Here is a 9,562-nt window from a genome sequence, read left to right as displayed (position 1 = left end):
AGGCTCCAGTTGGCAAGCTTAACTTGGCATGCCAAGTTTCAAAGAGGAATTCAAACTACAGTAGTGATTTCTTTGACCTGCCGTGCAAATAGGTCTGCAAATGCTATTAGCTATGAAAAGGTTTACTAGTCATATCTGGATTAATTAGTTGTGGCACTTTAATAGCTCTGAAGAAAAAAAGGAACCAGTTTACAAAATCTTCTGTCTGGTCATCTTGGGCAGTTGTTCTCACACATTTAGCACTGGGATCCACTTTTTAGAATGAGAATCTGTCAGGACCCACCGGAAGAGATATCATGAGTGGATGTGACATCATCAAGCGGGAAAATTTTTTAACTATCCTAGGCTGCAATCCTACCCACACTTACCCAGGAGTAAGTCCCATTTACTATCATTGTTAAAAGAATATACATAGTAGCTTGTTAAAAGTATAGGTCTGTAACATTTCCCCAAATGCAGTCACATGCCATGGTAGCGTCAAGCCTAATATATTAAAAATAAAATATTGAAATTGAATGGGGACCCACCTGAAATTGGCTCATGACCCACCTAGTGGGTGCCGACCCACAGTTTGAGAAACACTGATCTAGGGCAGTCCATACTGGCTACATAGAAACAAGGAAGTGACTATTTACAAGCCTGTCAGTGACAATTCCCTTGTATCAACCCTGCTTTTTTGACTGCATTAAAGATTTACTTTCCACACTGTAGTTTGCAGTTTGGTGATATTTTCTCAAGAAAAAAAATGAATTAAGTGGAGCATATTTTGTTTTCCATTTTATTGTAATTTTTTTTAATCAAATGTTTCCTAACTTTATAAGAAAGCTCAAGGCAGCTTAAGGCATTATAATAAATAGATTGATTCAAACGCATTACACATTCTAAAATTAAAACAATAAATCAATAATTCATATGAATCTTAATAGCAAACGTGGAGCTGCCAAAAAAACAATCAGATGCCAGCTCAAATGTACACAGAGTAGAAAACCAACTAGGCTGCTATCTTATGCACACTTACCTTGGAGTAAGCCCCATTGACTATAATGGAGCTTATATCTGAGTCGATAAGTCTGGGATTGGGCTGTGAATCACTGGAAGGCAAATGAGTACTGGAAGGTTGATGGTCCTTTATACCCTTTCAGAACATCAACAGGGAAGGGGCAGTCCCAATATCAATTAGAAGGAAATTCTGCAGGCTGGGTACTGCAACAGAGAAGGCCCTGTAATGAATCATTGCTAAACGTTTTTCTAGTGGTGATGGCACCCGCAGCAGAGTCTGACTAGGTGACCTCATGGGACAGGCAGATCCATATGAAGATTCATATGTTCCTAATGTGTCACAGGATATTCTCCCCCTGCTCAAGGAAAAAAAAAAAATAGATTTACATCAAGCTCTTGAAGGAGACTTCTCCACAATCAATCTGGTATCTCTAGACCAGCCATTTTCAGCCACTGTGATGTGGCACATTGGTGTGCCATGAATGGTCCCCAGCTATGCCATGGGAATTTGGGAGAGGGTCATTTATTAATAGGGCCATTGGGGATGTGGGCACCCGGCTGGCAGCACAGTGTGCCTTGCAATTGTCAAAAAACTGATGTTGTGCCTTGACAATTTGTGTCTTGCCAGTGTGCCATGAGATGAAAAAGATTGAAAATCACTGCTCTAGACCAGGGGTGTCCAATGTTTTCAGCAGGAGGGCCACATCATCTCTCTAACACTGTGTCAGGGGCTGGGGGGAAAAAAGAATTAATTTACATTTAAAATGTCAATAAATTTACATAAGTTTACATGAATTAATATACTAGAGGTGGAACTTATATGAACGAATGAAGGTCTTGCAATAGCTCAAGGCCTATAAAAGGACTTGCACAAAGCAAGGCTGGCCTTTTCTTTGCTGCTGCTACTGCATCACAGATGTGAAACAGCAAGCAGTGGAGGGAGCCCTTATCCCACAGCTAACGCGAGAGGTCAGTCGCCCTCAGGCTGAGAGCAGTTGTGTCGGGCCAGTGCGGGCTCCAGCAAGTTTCTGGAGGGCCAGAGGCTCACTGGAGACTGGGGTGTCCCTGAGGGCCGCATTGAGAGTCCTTGAGGGCTGCAAGTGGCACCAGGGCTGGGGTTTGGGCACCCCTGCTCTAGACCATGCAGATGTTGCTGGCATCTTGATCAAAGCACAGGTTCTTCCATTTAGAGCATGCTGGGCTTTGTTGCCAGTGTATTAATATCATTTCTCTGGGTACCACTGATTTCCAGGCTCCTTCAAAGGTATTTCCCAGTCCTGCAATAGATATTGTAGAACTTTAATTACACTGGCAGTTTTACTGAGTACACAAGGGCTAGCATAAAAGCTAGTGTCCTGCATATTGATTTGCAGCTCAGACAGCAATACAATCCTAGCTACATCATTAAAGCATGCTTCTTGTGCAATAGAAAAGCATGTGCTTTTCATCAAAATGACCAGAAGAACGGTTACACTTTGGGGGGTGATGGTGCCCCGGCTCTGTCTCCGCTCCTGAATGCACAAATAACAGCACTGGCCTGGACCACCTTTTGCTGACTGCATTGGGTATGCTTTGTCACCGCCAGATGTGAAGCTGTCCTTGAAGATTGTCTGGAAACTGCAATCAGTCCAGAAATTGCTGTGACCGGTGTGTTGTCTGGGGCCAGAAGTATGAGCCAGTTATCAGCTGCTCTGGCGATCACTTTGTTTCTTCTAGGTTCAAGGCACTGAATTTGGCCTTGAATGCCCCAAATGGCTGCTGGAATCAGGGTATCTTGGGAAACTCCTCCTCCCCACTGAATGGGTGGCCTGTGTGATAATTGGACTCTCCCAGCATCAGCCTTTCAGCAGCTCCCCTTCTACTGGTGTGTCACTTTGCAACTCAGCAGTTGAAAGCAGCTGGTGGTGGTCTTGGGAGAGCCCAGTCATCAGGCGGGAGAGATACAGAGCTTCCACAGGCCACATACAGCCTGCAGCCTTATGTTTGACGTCTGTGGTGTAGACAGTACTGACCTAAATGGACCAATGGACCGACTCAATATAAGGCAGATTTCAACTTCTGCCAAGATTCAACAGGCTTCTAACATGAAGTGCCTTCCGACAGTGGCATGGCTAAGGGATCTGGCACCTGAGGGCACAAAAACTTTTAACTTCCCCTTAGGGAGTTACCACCTGGGGGCAGGATGCCCAGAACAGCCCTGGGGATTTCTTGGAGATGGTCTAAGGCATAGGGAGGCCCCCCTGGGCTTTAGAAGTGGCTTTAGAAGGCCACCCTAAGGCCTCCCTAAGGCTTTAGAAGGCCTGCTGAAGGCATTATTATTATTATTAACAGTATTTGTATACTGCTTTTCAACAAAAAAGTTCATAAAGCAGTTTACAGAGAAAAATCAAATAACTAATGACTCCCTGTCCCAAAAAAGCTCACGATCTAAAACGATGCAAAAGAACACCAGCAACAGCCACTAGAAAAGACACTGCTGGGGTGAGGTGGGCCAGTTACTCCCCCTTGTGAAAAAGAAGAGCACCCACCTGAAAAAGTGCCCGTTATCCAGTTAGCAGGAGTTAATTAGCAGGGGTTAGTACCTTAGAAAGACACTTCTGGTTTTTGCAACCAGAAGTGCTTTTCTAATGCCTCCGGCAGGCCTTCTAAGGGATTCTTAATGCCTCAGAATGGCACCCCCTGACACCCCCAGGTGTGGCCCCTGCCTCCCCTTAACTATGCCACTGTCTTCTGGTAATTGCAGGGTCCAAATCAGAAAGCAAAAGTCACAGCTTTATCACCTGGTAAAGCTTGCAAAGATGGCTCCTGATGACCTTGGAGGTCAAATATTTGATGCTTGAACAAACTTACAGCACAGGCCTATGCATGTCTAATCAAAAGGAAGCATCACTGAGGTCAGTGGGACTTACTTCTGGGTAATGGTGTATAGGATTGTATCCTAAGGCTATGAACCCCTGGTGTACTGGGTGAACCCCACCAGTAAAAGGAGTCTGTTCCTGTTTTATATACTTCATGTTTGCCTTCACAAAAATACACGTCAACACATGGATTCAGTTTGACAGCATACCTGGGAAAGAGGCTGAAACAAAACAGGAAGAGGAACAAACTGGAATCAATGATCAAGTGAATCTTTCTCAATTTTGTAGCATGTGGCTCTAAATTCTTACTTTTATTCCTAAGCCCAGCCATTTTCAACCACTGTGCCACGGCACACTGGTGTGCCGTGAATGGTCTGCAGGTGTACTGCAGGAGTTTGCAGGAGGGTCATTTATTAGTAGGGCCATTGGGGGAAGTGAGCCCCCCATCAACAGCATGGTGTGCCTTGTCAATTGTGAAAAAACTGATGGTGTGTCTTAACAATTTTAGTACCTTGTCAGTGTGCCATGAGATGAAAAAAGTTGAAAATCACTGCCTAAGCCACTTTGAATGCCCATTAGGGAGATATAGCAGGATATAAATTTGTAAATAAATTAAATATTCTCAAGTCAGTAAGATGTAAGCTGGAGCTTTTCAGACTTGTTACACAGGATATTCCTATTGGAGAGAGGAACATTCAGATGAAAAAGTTCAAGAAGGTTTTACAAGGTTCTTTCAAAAAGATCCAGCCAGGCACTCAGACAGCACTCCTATTTCAATGTATGCTTCCAAGATTTACAATTGTTGCCATTACCCGTATCCTCAGAACCCTCCCCTTTCAAATTCTGTTCTACTGGAACTTCAGGTAATTAAGCAATACTCGGAGAATGAAATAAGGAGAAAATTACAAATGTATTTAACTAGCAAACTAAAACTAAAAAACAATGATAAAATCAGCTTGCCAAGCATCACTAGAATGTGAGCAACAAAATTTAAATAAGAAAGATTGCACAAGTGACTTCTGTTCAGTGCAATCTTCTGTTCTATGCAATCTAGGGTCCAATCTAGTTCTACTAGTTTGCAAATACGTTCTATTTTCTCATGATATCTAAACAGCAACATTTTCCTGGCATAAAATTAACTGTGAAATTTCTGTTCATTTGCTAATTTGGCTTCATGAGAAGTTGGCACCTTATGAATTGTTTATGTTGACCATTGACACACTAGAATGGGAATAAGTTCCACTGAACGGGCGGGGGACGGGACGGGACTTCTGAGTAGATATGAATAACACATAGTGAAACTTTATTTTAATGCACTTTATCTTGAGATAATTGACCACAAGGCTGCCTAGGCTAATGGTTAGTGCATGAGATGCAAATAATTGTTTTAGGTGTGCCCAATGCTTTGGATGTACCTAGCAAAGTTTTTAAAAAAATTGTTGTTTTTTTTTTGCAAGTCTCTATCCATTCCGAAAGCAGTTTGCCATGCAGCACTGAAGTCTTGTAGACACATGGACACATCTTGTGGACACATGGAAAAAGTTGCATGGTCTTTTGGATCCTGGTCGTTATGCGCTAATCAGTCATATAATGCTAATAATTTTTTAAAAATAAAACATGTCATATCCTAAGAATACATGAGTAGCCATAACTAAGCAGCACTGTTGCAATCATGTCATTAACCTCCTTAAGGGCCCAATCCTATTGAACTTTCCAGCAGCACTGCAACCACAACGTAGCCCTGAGGTAAGGGAACAAATGTTCCCATATCTTAAGGAGTTCTCTGTGACTGCCTCCCCAACTGTTACGTCCATCTGCATTCTCCGAGGATTGGATCCTAGGGGTGGGTCAAATGGGAGAAGGTTCTGACGCCTCTGGCACTTACCCCACCCAAGAAGAAGTCTCGCAGGCCTCGGTATGGGGCGACACCACTGCTTAATTCTGGTCAAGTTCTTTACATTAATTAGGCCCTGTTAAGTCACAGGGTCTAGTATACATCACTCATCAACACGATCCTCTCTGGTTCTGGATCCCAAAGGTGTTCATGAGCCTGCCAGCAAGCCTGCCAGGCTCTGCCCCTTCCTGTCCCCGGATCACAGTTGAGTGGGAGTGGTTAACCTTATGTCTCCAGATGGGTTCATGGCAAAGGCAAGATTCAAACCAGGGAATTCACAGCTCAGTTTCTTAATAAATATATGGAACCAGTTCTCATGTAGATTCTTCCCCCTTTCCATGATCCCGGATGCACTTCCTAACATTCAAGTCTTAGCATATAAATTTCTAGATGCTCCAGTCTTATATACAATCATTTCTCAGGGCCCAATTCTATCCAACTTTCCAGCACTAAAGAAAACTAAACCTTCTGGGCTATATTCTATTTTATTTTCTATTAGGGTGCAAACCTAACCCCTTATGTCAGTGCTTTCCAGCACTGGCATAGCTGTGCCAATTGGACGTATGCTGCGTCCTGCAGTTGGGTGTCACTCATGGAGGCCCTTCTCAAAGTAAGGGAATGTTTGTTCCCTTACCTCAGAGCTGCATTGCCCTTATGTCAGTGCTGGGAAGCACTGACATAAGGGGTTAGAATTGCACTCGTAGGGCCCAATCCTATCCAATTTTCCAGCACCGGTGCAGCTGCAATGCAGCCCCAAAGTAAGGAAACAAATGTTCCCATACCTTAAGGAGGACTCTGTGACTGATGCTCCACTACAAGATGCAGCGCATGCACCATTGGCACAGCTGCACTGGCACTGGAAAATTGGATAGGATTGGGCCCTTAGTTGTTTAAGTGTAAAAATTGCATCTGTACAACTGCTTTTTTCTAAAAGCCATCTGCTCTTCTGCTAGTTGTAACTCTATTACTAGACTCATCCTTGTTTCTATTATCTTAGCATACATTTCTCCTGCATGGCTCAAGAATGAGATGCCTTGATATTGTGTGCATTCTTGTTTGCTCCCTTTATTTTACCACAATTGTTGCCAATCTGTGGGTGCAGGTTATTGTATCCAAGCTGCATTAAAAACTCTATGCAACCATCTAATACAGTTTTCTCCTACTGCTTGTATTATTTCTGTTGGTAATCTGTCTATTCCTGGTGCTTTGCATTTGGGTGACTGTTTTACAACTCTTGCTACTTTGATCAATATTTCTGGTTATAGCAATATTGTTTTTTGATCTTGTATTGCTTCTTCAAGATGTTCTCTTAGGGGATTGAGGAGTTCTTTAAAGTATTCTCTCCATCTTTCTATAACTTCTGATGGTTCTGTTAATGGTCTTCTGTTCTTATTATTAATGATTTCAGTGGGATTATAACTCTCCTCTCTTTGCCTTATACTTTTGACTACTTAAAAAAATATCCTGCAAGCTGTTCTTTCATTGTCTACTAATGATTTTCCAAAGTGCTCCCAGGATTCCTGTTTTGCTTTCTTAATTATCCTATTAGTATCTCTTCGTTGTAATCTGTAGCTTACATACTCTTCTTCTTTCTCTGATTTTATCCAATATTTATATAACTCTTATTCAATTTTAATACTTTTTTAACCTCTTCACACCACTATGCAGTGAGCCTAATCCTATTCCTTCTTTTTCCATTTTTCCTTTCTCCATATAATTCTCCTGCAACACTAAGCAAGGTTCCTGGATCACCCCTAAAAGACTTGGCAAAAGGGGTTCTGGTGAAGATGCGACAGGCCCAGCAAGCCGACAATGGATATATATTGCTACAGATACAATGAGATACAAACTGTGGAGACTCTTCATTTAGTAGTCAGCAAGATTGTGCTAGTACCTGAATCAAAAGTGGAAATCTCTAAGTGATTGCCCCACAGCACAAACCTACGCATGATTTAATCAGAAATAACTATCCCTGTTTTTCATGGAACACAAGAGAACAAGTGCTCCTTATTGGCCCAGAACAGTATGGTTTGCACTAGGTCTGTGGTTTTCAAACTCCCAGGGAGTTTGAAAGCTGCAGTAAGTTCTTGCAGGGTTGGGGGTGGGGAGGCAGCAGCATGATCCCCGCCACTCAGGGGGGCTGTAGGGGCTTGGGTACACTTACCAGAGTCTCCTGCAGCCTCCCAGCAGTTGTGGGGAGCCCTGCGCAGCTGTCCACAGGGCTCCCCGATGCTTCATGAGTGAAAGTGGAGCGATCGCAGTCCACTTCCGCAATAGCAGTCTGAAAATCCCTGCAGTAGGTCTTTAGACATTTTTTTCATACTAGCACATTTAAATAACTTGTGCCAAAGGAAGCATGAAGCTATAAAGCAATATGATGCATATATAGGGCATCTCAAAAAAAAAAATGTACACTTATTTTAGTTATGGCCAACGCAGGTGTTCCTGAGTCAGCGAAGTAGGTCAACTCTCCTCCAATCTGTTATAAACTGGTGCAGGAATGATGGTGTGGAGTACATATCCTTCACCGCCTAGTTCCCAGATAGATAACAGATAATCCCAGATAGATAATCTAACTAGACAATCAGGTGAAGGTGCAGGCACACCTCTTACATGCTCAGAAGGGTTACTGTAACACTCAACCACCTAAAGCAGCGGTTCTCAAACTGGGGTGTCACAACGCCCCAGCCTTAGCAGCTCCGACCCTGCAACCTTAAGGGCTGTGGTGACCATGACAGCAGTTCTGGCACTCCTGCAATTGAGCAATTGTGCTGGAGGCATTGGGGCTATTTTTAGACTCACCAAAGGCCACAGATGCCCTCTGGAGGGTGGAGGAAGCCTGCAGGATCCTCTGCAAGCCTCCCTGCACCTTAGAATTGCTGAAAAATGCTTGTGTGACCCACTTCCGGTTTTGTGATGAAAAGAAGTGGGTCACATCAGCATTTGTCAACAATGCTAAGGTGCAGGGAGGTTTGCAGAGGCTCCTGCAGGCTTCCCTGCCCTCCAGAGGGCATGTGCTGGTTCCCATGAGTCCAAAAATAGCCTCAGCTGTTAAATAGTCCCCAGCAACGGCATGATGGTAGGAGTGCAGGTACCACCCCCTTCCCTCCCCGGCAAGGACTTACAGGAACCGCTGAACTAAAGGGAAGCAATTGAAGAGATGTATGGAATCCTCTTTGCACACATGGTTGCAGATCCCTTAGTCACAGACACCAGTGGGAAAAATTTTGAGCACTTTGTCTAATTAACTGGATCAAGCAGCTGCTTCTGTATGCAACATATGCAGTACATGTGTGAATGTTAGCATAAAATTGACACTACAAAGTGTGAGTACATTTTCTGGGGACACATTGTAGCTTACAAGAAAGCCTAGTTCAGGGGTGTCAAATATACAGCCCAAAGGCCAAATATGACCACAGAACCTCTTCAGGTGGCCCAAGAGTTCCAGGGTCACTCCCCCCCCCCGAATGTAACCGACGCTGTACTCTGGTCACATCTGGAGGGGGTTCTGGGGGCCAGGAAAGCTGTTTGCCACCTTCCCGGCCCTCAGAATGACATTCTGAGGCCTTGTAAGGCCTTAAAATGTCACTTCTGGTTTTTCAGAAAACCAGAAGTGATGTTGTAAGGCCTTCCCTCAGAACATCATTCTGAGGGCTGGGGAGGTAGAGCACAGACTCCCTGGACCTCACTCTGGTTGCATTCGGAGGGGTGGGGGTGGGATGTCAACCCTAGAACACTGACCCTTGGACCTCAGGAGGTGCCATGAATCCAATGTGGCCTCTGGGAAGACATGAGTTTGACACACCTGGCC

This window comes from Tiliqua scincoides, chromosome 6 (genome assembly GCF_035046505.1).
Source record: "Tiliqua scincoides isolate rTilSci1 chromosome 6, rTilSci1.hap2, whole genome shotgun sequence".
In the NCBI taxonomy this organism is placed as follows: Eukaryota; Metazoa; Chordata; class Lepidosauria; order Squamata; family Scincidae; genus Tiliqua; species Tiliqua scincoides.
Note: the sequence above shows the minus strand (reverse complement) of the source record.